General features: G+C 32.2%; 1 protein-coding gene across 12 annotated transcripts in view; it reads right to left on the bottom strand.

Moving 5' to 3' along the window:
* Positions 1-13,389, bottom strand: part of SNF4Agamma (SNF4/AMP-activated protein kinase gamma subunit) — a 246,485-nt gene that overhangs the window by 81,980 nt on the left and 151,116 nt on the right. The window contains exon 10 of one of the 12 annotated variants that reach the window (XR_015824239.1): positions 616-1,668. The exons of the other annotated variants lie outside the window; for them this stretch is intronic. The gene's annotated coding sequence lies outside the window, so the exon portion shown is untranslated. Of the gene's footprint in view, positions 1-615; positions 1,669-13,389 lie in introns of those variants that run through there. 12 annotated transcript variants of the gene reach the window in all.

Genomic DNA, 13,389 nt, shown 5'->3' with positions numbered 1-13,389 from the left:
GGTATCTTACACCACTGGAAAATTTTTATTGACTGTTTTCACAATTTTCGTTCATATGTATTCTTATTTTTTTATACAATATATGTAAAAACTGTTGTTTTTTTCCCAGATAAAAAAAATAAATAAACGTGCCTAGTTCAATAAGACTGGCGAAACGCGGCGTTGATTAGTAATCTTTAAATAATAAGCATTTGTTAATGTTAGTAAATATTCGTATTTAGCCGCTTACAGACTTTTTATGTCTACCGGTTTCGAGACGTACCCGTCTCTTCGTCAAGACACTCACTACACCAACATGCAAATATTTCAATATACTTTCACCTTTACGATCACCGTTGTATACAAAGTATTTACCAAAAAATACATAAATTAAGTTTTTCTTAAATACATTGTATACTACGGTGATGGTTAAGGTGAAAGTGTATTTCAGTATTTGCAAGTTGGTGTAGTGAGTGTCCTGACGAAGAGTCGGGTACGTCTCGAAACCGGTAGACTAAAAAACTAGATAAGTTAATATTGTTTATCGTTTAATAAAAACAACCAATTTTGTTTATTGGATAAAATATTCTAAATTTTAGGTTAAAAAGGTTGGGAAACGCTGATTATTTATCATTATTTTTCTTATCAATGCAGGCCGCGTTACTGTCCATAATAGCGACACGTATTCAAAAAATCCATTTTTTTAATGAATTTTTCCAGTATTAGCTTTCTTTTCCCAATTTTATATTTCTAACTTTCTCCCTAAATTGATATATAAATATCTAAGTTCAGAGAGAGTAATATTAATTAACCATGTCGAAAGATTTGCTTACCTTTTTTACTTATTATCCATTAATTTTATGCAGGCATCAGGTGTCCGCTTTTAAATGAAACAAAAAAATATTATCTCTCGCCAGCTTTCCGAAGTCTATTTTTAGACTAATTATAATTACCTCTTGCTTTTGAGACGAAATTTAAATGAGTCACGATAATATAAATTAATTATTGTAGTCTCTTCAATTTAAAATTTACACTTTTAATCAGGTATTTTGTCTTTTATTATTATGGATGGGGTCATTTTTGGAACATCTCAAGGGTGCCATGAATATCGATTTTACTTTGTATTATGGATAACTTTTTAATTATCCGAGGCCAGAAGAGCGGATCGTCCGAGGCTTTTAGAAGACCAGTTATTTATTAGATAGATTTACTAAGGCCGAGTAAATGAGGTCCGAAATGCCGAATTTGCAAGCACGTTACAGTCATTGACAGCTGACTTATTGTTTTAAATTACAGATTCTTCACTATTCAATTTTGATCGCTTATAAATCGAAATTTTGAATAGATATTTAATATAGCTGTACATTTTACGTGGTTTTTGTAGCATTATTTTGAGAGACAGATTTATTTTTTTAAATATTTTTATTGCTCCGAACAAAAAATGTGAGGTCCAAAGTGGCGATATTTCTAGATAGGTACCCGAGATTCTTATTAACCGAGGCCCGAAGGGCAGATCAATTGAGACCCGTATGTCTGATGAAACTAGTCCCGTAGATCCGAAAACGAGGCGATTACCTGAGGCCCAAAGGGCCTAATATTCTACCATATATACAATTTTGTAGTATGTTTTCTGCTAGTTACAATAAATTATAGTTCTAAATCTGATCTTCTTATTTGTTCATTGTCACACTTAAGTTAATAATATATTCAGATTATAATGAACACAAAGAACATAGTGGAAATCGTAAGCATAATTATTTATAAAAAGGGAATTTCTCATTTTTATTGAAACTTAACTGGGCAGCGTCATAACACTACCGCATTACTTCGGTAGGACATAAACATAGACCCCAACAGCACTTGTTTATTCAAAATATTTACGGTTCTATCCGATTTTATTTCGAAGTATATTAGTTGTACGTTGTACCATTATATCTAACTTGTTTACTCTGTAAAAAAATGTAAAAGCCACGACGTTGAAATAAATTAATCTATATTTACAGTTCGTAGTTTTCATACCGACAATATTTATTCAAATATATAGGTTTACATTCATATATTGAATACATATACTATATGTGTATGCAAACATTATTTACTAATATTTTTTTCTGGAACGGGGAAATAATCTGGCACATGTTTATTTTTCATGTTTGCTATTTTTATTTGAGCCTCTGGGTATAAAATATATAAAAGCTTTGAAACCGTAACTCTGTTTAACTGCAGCCTTAAGGAAGCACTTTAATAAAAAAAAACTTACATAATTCTAAAAACAGCTAAATCAATATTTTCCGCTATTAAAAATATCCTTTTAAAAAGCGGTGGTGTTTACCGGTTATTGTTGATCTAGTATCAAGTGAATTTCGAACAGTTACCTACTTTACTTGAAAATAAATATATTTAAATATTCTTATCGTAACAAGAGTTGTATTTGTAACAATAAAAAAAAATGAGATGCGTCAAACAAAACAGAAAATAAAAAGCTGTCAAATTTATATACAAAATGAAAATATCCAAGTTCATTTGTGAAAAAAGACAGAAAAGAAAAAATAATGCAGATAAAACTATACAATGCTTCAAACTTTTTTATTTACCATAATGTTCGGAGTTTAATATCTAAAAATTCTTGTAAAATTTCCATTGTATTTAGATAATAACACATACATTTGTAATATAAGTTATAAATAACATAAACATAGTATATTATAGTTCCATGGGTCCAACTTGATTATTAATTGCCTTCAGTCAGTGTCGGTAGGTACAGGTACACCCGTTAGAGGGCGAAAGCGCTAATTTGTCGAATTGGCATGGTTTAGCTCGAAGTCTTAGGTCTTTCGTTTTTATGAATATATTGTATACAATTATTGTCTTGCCCCTGTTTGTCTTTGCTTAATAGTTTTATGTTCTTTTTGTTCCGTTTCTTGCATTTATGTTTATTCGTGTAACTGTTGTAATTGGCTTAGGCCGTATATACTAGTATAATAAATAAATAAGTAAGTAGAAAAGTACCGAAAAGTAAACGTATTTTACTTCATAATGAATATAAAAATATAAGTTGGATCAGAGGTTTGAAGTTCAAACTCGGCGCCAACACGACTAGATCTCCATCTTCTATCATTTATCAACAATATTTTGAGTTTGTCCAATTTTATGTAGACAAGGACAGAATTCAACTCCCTGGGGAGCTGTTAACATTAACATATTACAACAGCTTACAAACATCAACAGATGAAAGAATTTAAGGAATACAGATGTTGAAATATGGGCAGAATGGTGAATGATACACAGTGTGTAAAGTGGCCACTTGAACCAGCCAATGAATAACTTAAATAAGCCCCGTAGATGCCTTGACTTCTATATTACCTTCTCTTAAATGTTCTTCATCTCTGTTGTAATATTTTAATTCTATCATTTATTTATTTACAACTACGTAGTTAAAAATGACCGCTAAATTTACATTTTTTGGTTGATTAACCAAAGCATTAAATGTGTATAATATAAAACGATGTTGTCACAGATTGGTTTGAGGTCACTACCGGAGTTCGTCAAGGTAGCGTCCTTGCACCGTTCCTTTTTATAATCCTTATGGACTTCATCCTAAGGAAGTCAATCCCACCAGATCGAGGATTATCCATCTCCTCCTCCCGAAGACTCTGTGACCTAGACTATACCAATGATGCGGTTTTTATTGACGATTAAGTCGACGCAGCCAACTCCGGTCAAAACTATCATCAAGCGAGGGCAATACGGTTGGCTGGGCCATATACTGCGGATGCCTTCTGAGAGCCTTAACTACGCTCGCCTACTTTACGCCTGGGCGTAAAGTAAGCGAGCTCATGGGCGTAAAATAGTTCTCGCCTGGGCGTAAAGTAGTTCTCGACGCCCTAGGCGTCTGCTGTTGACTGTTCGTCGGCAGTTTATGTCAGAACTATGGGACGCGAACTAGACTCGGAGGACGCACGAGAGCTGGCATCCGATAGAGATGCAAGGAGGCTCTTTGTGGATACCATATGCACTAACTAGGGAGTGGACATGGAGTGATAATATATATTATTCATAAAATTATAGTGCTACTATCAACTATACTCAAATTCACAAAATCTGGCGGCTGACAACTTTGACCAATTTTTAGTTTCAGTTATTTAACGCCGCTCCGCGTCGTATCAGAGGAACAGTTGTGGTCCAAAACTGGCTGTCACTATTATTAAAATTTAGCGAATTAAATAAAATACATGTATAATAATAATAAAACGTTCACCAAGATTTTTGGTTAATATATTTAAGCATTTTTTTTAAAGTGAGTGTATGCGGTTAAGAGGTCAGACAGTATCCTGTTACCGTGTGATAAGATAGATTGTCTTCTTATATCGGGAAAAGGTCATTTACTGCACATTATTTTTATTTCCCCGTAGGGATGTGCTACCAAGTCAACACTAGGTATTTATTATTTTAGCAAAAATGTATAATTTAAGGTAATTACGATTAAGTAACCGTGCTAGTTTTCATCCTTTACAATAAATATATAATCAAATATGTTTAACAACTGGAGTTAAGTGTGCCATCCGGATATGTTGAATGTACACATTTTAGTATTTAGGGATTTTTTATTTATTTAGTGCTTAGTTTTAGACAAATTACGAAAAATATTTGCTAATTTTGTATCAACAGCAACTGTTTTTTCTGATTCTAACTGATAAACAATATTAAAAGTAACCATTCCGGGGCCTTGATTATGATGGGAAGATAAAATTTATCTTCAAAGTAAAATTAAGTTTACTGTATGAAAAATATAATATGTTTACAATTTTTTTCTAAACATGTTCCATTACCGGTTATTGATATTTTGAATTTTCATACAATTATACACACTTTCGTACATAAAAATCGATATTAGTTTATTCCGTCTCAGTATATACCGATGAAGATAGCCGTTCATAATCGCGGCCCAGGACAGAACCTTGAGGAACTCCGCTGACTCCTTCACGCGGGCTGGATAATATTTCTCCCAAGCCAAGCAAGGCAAAAGGTTAATAAAATAAAGGTTCTGAGGGGGAGAACGCCAGATATTTTTTACTCGTAAGGTGGTCGCTTGTTAAAATAGGTTGAAAAACACTGATCGAGATAATGTGTATTATTTTTTTTACTTTTTTAGACTTGAATTTTTTTTAATAAGTTTGTGATAATTTTTTTATTAAGTTGTTCATTTATAATACCACATTTTTTTCTTCTGTTTTGTAAATAAGAGTAAATACTTATATGAATAAATATTGTTATATGCGTGTCCGTAAATTAGTTTTTCCAAAAAACTCCCTGAAAATGCAATATATAAAGTAATGCTTTCTAAAAAAAAACATCTCATGTTTTTAGCGTTCTAGTATTATTTACCTGGTGCCAGGAGCATCTTAACTATAAAATAAATATTGTTTCATGTATGCACGTAAAATATTTATTTTAACACGTTCTTCCACAATATTTGTATTTACATATTGTAGAGACTCCATAAGAGAACTCAAAACAAGCCCAATAAGTGATCTTCAAACTATGTTTGATATGCAAAACTAAAACATAAAACGTTCAACATTTCCTACGTTTCGTCATTCGCGAATCGCGACGTGGCGATACAGTGGTTTATTGTAATCTTTATGTATTTTGTTAACCCCAGCAGGTAATACTTATGATTCATTTTAAAGGTATTGAGGATTTCCTGTAGTGAAAGATCATAAAATGATATATTTACAATATATCTAAATATTGTCTTTGAATTTCATCCTTTATGTCTTAATTTCTTGATGTGACGATAGATTCACAACAATAGATCTATTAAGTTTAACAAATTCAGTCCAAGTCCAATATATCATTGAGAGATAATGTCGACAGAGATAGATAACCTCTTTGAGAAAGGAATATGTCATATAGCCATATTGTCCCTTCAATCATAAAATCAAGCATAATCTCGTTCGAAGAAATGCGTCCGGTCATTCATTACTCTTTATTTAGTTATTTAGTGCATACGAAAAAAGGCGTAAAATATCACGCAAAACAGACTGTATATATGTAGTTACGATATCACATTATACTAACAAAAAATAAATAATCTATGTAGGTCAAATAATAATAGAATCGTAAGAGTACAAATGCGTAAGAATATGCAAATAATTCTATGAAATATGTATTCAATTATTTATTCTAGCAAATAATACCAAACTCCACATTGACATAACACTGTATGCACAAGTTTGCTAAGCCGGTAAGCATACTCGTAGTTGTGGATAACCAAAATTCCTATTGTCAAATTGTAGTTTTTAAACAATAGTATATCCAATACACAAAGGTTTAATACTTAGCAAAGGACATTATCAACTCGAGTTGTGGTTTGGATTACAATTTCCAAATGAAGGAATGCCTGTTCAGGGTGCCTCAAATTATTGATTTTTCAGAAAAGGCAGAAAAAAAATTGATTTAAGAAGTGAACAGACATTATTCGGATGACGAGGTTTTTTCAACAGATTTTTCTGTCTAAAAGAAAATTAAGAAATTTTCTTGGGTCACGAATAACGCCTTTACTGACTCAGTATTTAATACATTCATTGCACTGCTGAATAGTTAAGTTTTCAGATAATGTGTTATCATCTAAGCTTGTTGTTGTCAAAGTATTATTTGAGAACTTCGTACTCATAAAACAGTATGTATGTATCCTTGTAAGCTTTGCAAAGTTTCAAATAAAAAGTTGTAAACATAATAAAAAGTATAAATAATAAACAAATAAACAGTACGTATGTACTGTCGTAATCATACGTTTATACTAATAAAATACTTATTAATCAATTTTAAAAATGTATACGAGTTAGTTCGAAGGGCATATCTACTAAAGAACAAGGTTATTCTTCGTAATTACCTCAGCTTAATCACAAAAACATAAGGAAATTAATATTTCCAATGGTCACTAATTTGTATGTTAATCAAATAAAACAACATTTTAATCATGATTGCTATATGAATTTATATTTAGATATTGATAATGAAAATATTTTTAGACGAATGTTATTCCAAAATCATTTGCAAACGAGTGGAGTCGTATAATTTTTTTTTTAAAAGACGTATGTTAATCTATAAGGACTTGGTAGATAGTTTGAAAATATTTGGAAATGTTTGTAAAAATTAAAGCAGGTAATGCATATTTAACAAATAATACTTAGTATTATTGTAACAAGTAGGTAAATAGATTATATTTAATGATGCATGTGTCTACGGTACGCATAATACTTATTATTTATTATGCTTAGAAGCAATCTATGCTTGAAAGTGAATGTTATGTCTGTAATTTTACATTAACCCTTTCGCTACCAATATTAAACCTAGTTATGGAAAGGAAATTGGCTATCGTGCATGGATTCAGTGGTTTTTTAAAAAAATAATTTTAAAATAAATAAGCTAGATATAAAACTGCTTTAAGAGGATGCGAGGTCTGACTTATTCTTCATACAAACGTATTCTAATATTTTTTACCAGGGCCTGGAGCGATGCGCAGCGAGCACTAGAGTGATGATTTTTAGTCATTTTTTTTACTATTAATACCACCATTGGCGTGTCCCTATTGTTAGTATTTTTTTGTATAAAGTGCATTTCATATGCATCATCATAATCATCATTCCCTTTCCACACCTAATGGTGCATAGGGCACCGCATTGGTATAAAAATATCAGTGTTTCTTGATCATTCTTGTTACATGAAAGTAAGATGGTCAGTTTTACGCTTCGGGTAAAAGTCTAGAGACTATAAAATATTCTAGAGTAAAAATATATTTTTTAATAAATATTTCATGTCAACCATGTAGGAATCGAACCCGAGACCTCTTGCATGGTAGGCAAACGCACTGAACACTACACCACGAGGCCGACTTCATATGCTCTAGGACTATAAAAAAAAACATAAAAACGCCTAGTTTTATCTGCGGTCTTCGAACGTACAGTATAAAAACATGATAACTATTTTTGTTTTTTTTTTACTGTTTCCTAAAAAAAATATCAATATTCATTTGGTTCCGGGGTGCGGAAAACGGGAATGCGATACCCCCATTTGAGTTAGGCATACTCAATCCGACCTGCAGTTGTCTTTTTCGTACAGGATTCGCGAGGCATCTCTGCGAGAGTGTTAAAATATATTCAAATATTGACTATATCGAGTCTGTCAAATACCGTTTTCTAAGGAAGGTGGCTCGGATTGTAAATAGGTAATTATTTCTATTTTGAAATAGAGCAATCACTTTATCTGTCTTCATTGGAGAAACGTAAAACTGAGATAGACCGTATATGCATTTTCAAAATACTTAATGCTATTCCATCTCTGTTGCAATCAATTTATTTTCATGTTCCCAATCATGTCACGAGAAGTCAAAATCTGCTGTTTATTCAATCTTGTAAAAGGAAATTTTTTTTAAGCCCCAATGTCCAGAATGTGTAGATTAGTCAATTCGTCAGATAACCGGAAATTCTTTGGGCTAGACCTTCCGGCTATTCGAAAATCTCTTCGCCACTAAAACAGTGTGGGATGAAGATGGATTGACAAGGTTTAGCTCAAAGTCTTATTTGTTTATCGTGTTTATGAATATATTGTGTACCATTATTTTATTGCCCTTGTTTGTCTTTGCTACATAGTTTTATCTTCTTTTTGTTCAGTATCATGTATATATGTTTCTTCGTGTAACTGATGTAATTGGCTTAGGGCGTATATATTATAAATTAATACATTCTCATCAAACCGCTCTGCCTCCGAATATCCCCTAAAAATGCGTATAAGGTAATAATGATAATTTAGAAATACTCTTAAAGCACCATCTTTGCGAAAAAACGCTCATCTTGTTCTGTAAGTATCAATTATTAAAATGTGTTTTAGAGACCGACAGATTCAGGACGAAGTATATATTATTTATTATTAAGATTATATATTAATGAGTTGTAGCATAAGTAGCATAACTTAGATGTATGTTGTATGTGTACATTTTTATTTCTTTTTTCATTGTTTTATATTTAGTTATTATTTTTTCTTCTTCTCTTCCTTCCCTATTTTTCCTTCCCACTTCCTTTCACCCCAAGCGAACTATACGTTTTGTTTTTCTATATTTTTGTTCCTATATGAAACCCATAATTGGTCTTGTTATTTTTTGATATTCTTTATGTATTTTTTATTACTATGACTGTGTTGGTTTAAAAAATAAATAAATAAAAATAAAATAAAAATAACCTACTGTGAGGTAAATAAACAAACTAAATGATTACGTATATCTCTTTTGGGGGAAACAGAATATGTATTCTATCTTGTAAAAAATATAACTTAAATATAAAAGATTTTACACTAGCTACTTACGGTACTCTTTTAGACAAAAATATCTAATATGTACTATAAATAATATTCTTTCTTGTTAAAAAAAATGAACAATGCATTATTTTGATTTCGATGAAGTGTAAGGAGTGATAAATGTTTAAAAAAATATAACTAACATGTCAACATTTACTTGAAAAATATTATTTGGACAAAAAACTTGTTTTTTTATTTAAAGATCAAGTAACTTAGTTTTCCCACGAGTAAAATAATGAAACTGGTGTATAAAGGGTAAAGGTATTCAATGGATGCTGTATTGTACAAGAGTCGCTAGTATAACCGGTTGGCTTTGCATTGAATTGCCAGTTAATTATTCAATTAGTTGAATAACATGCACATTTTTAGTGAGTTAGGTAATGGCGGAAGGTAGAGAGGTAAACGGGTTAGTAATGTAGAGCTTACGTGATTTACAGCGTAATGATACAACAAATATGGTTTAAAAAAATATCGGATACGCCGCAATCTGTGTAATTATGTGGCTACCCTTACGCACCTTCGGGTGCGGAAATTGCTAGAACGAAAAGAGAAAATAAATACATTATCATCAACACCATTATAAGTATGTCCCAAACTTTGTAGACAAGGACTTACTGCATTCAACCCTGTAGGAAATATTTCAGTTATGGCATCCAATAGTCGTGGAGTTCTGTAAATGCCTAGACTTCCCGATCTCAAAAAGGAACAAAAAATTTACTGAAATATCGTGCAACATGCACATCACTTGAAAATGCTATTCCGTCTACAATCGGCGTGAAAGTATAGAAAATTATATGGACTTCGACGACAAAAAACTATAAGATAGATTACTACTAAACGACAGTCCGTTCTACTCGGGCATATATGCTCTTCTGAGACAGACGTTGGCGCTTCTGCCCTCTATTGAACACAGCATGCGTAATAAATTCTCGTTTTTCGATCACTAAACTATAAAAATTTGCAAATAGTTTCTGGGCCCCGATCACAATGGGAAGTTAACAGATTTATCTTCGACTGTCTATAAAGAAAAACGAATGTTAGTGTACGAAAATGAGTATATTTGCATATTACAACAGAGATGAAGAACATTTTATTGAAGGTAATATAGAAGTCTAGGCATCTACAGGGCTTATGACCTGTCAATATCTGATTTAAGTGGCCACTTTACAGGAGTTGAATCCAGTCCTTGTCTACAAACATTTGGGCAAACTCAAAATATTGTTGAGTATATTTGCATAAACATTTCAAATATCTTCGTCGGTAAGCTATAATTGAACATGTTTAGAAGAAAAAAGTGTATGCATAGTCTGCTTTTCATACAGAAAACTTAATTTAACTTGGTAAATAAAATTAAATATAAATGTTAACTTCCGATCGTAATCGGGGCCCTGGACAAAAGGACAAAATTATTATATATTTATTTGTCTGTTTAATTTTTACTACCCCTAATCAATAATCATACGCTAATATATTAACATATATTATTTTTCTTTAAGCGCTGACCACAGCTGGGAGGGACTGTGAGCGGAAGTCATGTACGAAAAATTCTCAGCTTGTCGGAGAAAACCGTATTGCACATTGAGTTTTTCCGAATTGTTGTGCCGTATGTCGTAAGCATTCTTCGTCAATATTTCGGATCGCATCGCAACGTCCATCACACGGGCTAATATTATAATTTGTAATGACGTAATGAAATTTGCATCGTACCGCGGTTGCTATTTGCGCTTCTGTATCACAACGTTATCGTACAGAATACGGTATTTAGTTATACATTTGAATGATTTTTAATTTACTGTATTTATGGATTTGACAGCTCTATCGATGTTCGGCAGACATTTCTAACTGTTTGTCACATCTCACATTACACAGTACAAAGTTCAAAGTTGACAGGGGAAAATGTAAATATAATTCTTTCAAAGCTAACGCGTAAAAGATGACAAATTAAAAAATGTAAATTAACATAGTTATAAATAACCCATTGACTGCCCCCAACTGTTCATCTGAGGTTTTTTTATATTTCAGCACACCTATAGGCACATTGTTAAGCTTGTCTCTCCCGACAAAACATAAGTAACGTGGTTTTTGAACCTACATATATTAAAAACAGATAAATTTGGATGTTTCAACACAGCCAGAATGGTAAATGTTACAAAAATTGTGTAAAGTCATAACTTGAAACAGTCAAAGACATGTTATGACATGTTATAAATATCTAGATTTCTATATGTCTTTTCCAAAAATTTTATCAGTCTCCGTTGCAAAATAATTCGATAATTTTATTTAATTATTATAAAGTGTCTAGTGTCGAGTTATTTAAATTTTATATCCTTTTTTAGAATCTAGCATTTCTTCAATTCCAAAAATATTTTTTTAATGAGTGTTAAATGGTGTTCGCTACCTACGATCTGCGATCATGAATGACTTTCAAAAGATTACATCACAAATATATATATATTTTTTTTTATGCAATTGTTTTCATATTTTCCTAAAAAATCGCGTTTACTCTTAGTTAACATACTACCGATGAATGTCATTCCTAGATAATTAATGCATCTTGGAAGATTTACGGAGTTTAAAAAAAAACATTGTCGATAGCGTCCTATCGATAGGATCTATCGAAAACGATTCAGAACTGAGGTCCAAAAGCAAGACTGGTCCGTATATAGCATACCTAGCATGTATGCAAACTAGTAGAGTAGTAGAATAAGTCAAGGGATGATGACGCTCGAGTCTAGACTGTCAGGAACAGTAAAACCGCGATACTTATACCCGAGCGACTTCCGTGTGGCCGGTGGGGTTAATTGACCCAGCACCGAACCGATAGCTAAGGGTGGGGGAACAAACACATAAGTCAAAATGCTTTTCTTTTCAGGAGACAGTTTTATATGTCTCAAACATTGCGGGAATCAAATCTAACGTTAAAAGAATGTCCTTTTTTCCTTCTTACTTATGGGAATTGGATTGTTGCTAATAATCGGGAATACATAGTGAGCGGGCGAGTTTCGCACATACATACTATGGATGCGGCGTATCCCTTAAATATTTTAACTTAATAATATGTATTTTATTATTTAAAATAATAAATATTTTTTTAAATCTACAAATATTCCTAAAATTAATATTTTCGAGCGCACGCTACTTTTTTGGACAATATTTTCAGTATGCATACCTACCTACGTATGCGTATTTCCTAAAACAACATACTGAATGTCGAGGTACCTTAGCCTTGATAGTATTCGTTAGATACGCTGGAATCTGGATACTGCTCTTCATTTTGAGTCCAATCCTATGTTCGAATTTCCGCGCACGCGCATTAAGATTTATAACGTTGTCATGTTGTTCTACGAGACTCATAGAGATAAAAGCATCTAACTCATGTAATGCAAAGAAAAACGACTCTTAATAATGTATAGCATAACGTTTATAGCGTGTTATTGAAATTTGGCCAAATTTTAAGAACATCTTGAGTTTTACGTACTGTCCTTATGTTTACAGCTTCACCACTAGACGCACCTGCTCCTGTGATGCGTTAATTTATGTATCATTATAATCACGATTCCCTTTCCGCCCCTAATGGTGCATTGGGCACTACATCGGTGCACCAATCCCAGCGTATCTAGATTTTTTGTTATATGAAGGTAAGATGATCAGTATTACGCTTCAGGTACCAGTCCAGGGACTATGAAATATTCTAGTGTGAAAACACCCTTTTCAATAAATATTTCATATCAACCATGTCGGGAATCGAACCTGACCATAAGGCCACGAGGCCGACTTTATATATCTTCCTATCTGACAATCCACATACTTAAGGTGCACTAAATGCAATATTTACATATTGTTACTGTTATTAAATCTACAAATTGAATGTTTTTACATACAAAGGTATAAAAAAAGACACAATGTTTAATGGACCAAGATCGATTTCATACGCTCGTAAAATTCCATGCGGAACGATAAAATACCATAGGATTATTTTTATTATATTATTTTAAAAAATTCTTCATTTTTAATCATTTATTGGCAGGCAAACACACTAGCCCGTACAACGTGAAG

The sequence above is a fragment of the Micrasema longulum genome, unplaced genomic scaffold (genome assembly GCF_059751315.1).
Source record: "Micrasema longulum isolate JH-2025_06_02 unplaced genomic scaffold, ASM5975131v1 h1tg000097l, whole genome shotgun sequence".
In the NCBI taxonomy this organism is placed as follows: domain Eukaryota; kingdom Metazoa; phylum Arthropoda; class Insecta; order Trichoptera; family Brachycentridae; genus Micrasema; species Micrasema longulum.
The sequence above is the reverse complement of the archived record's forward strand: the minus strand, read 5'-3'. Positions and strand labels throughout refer to the sequence as shown.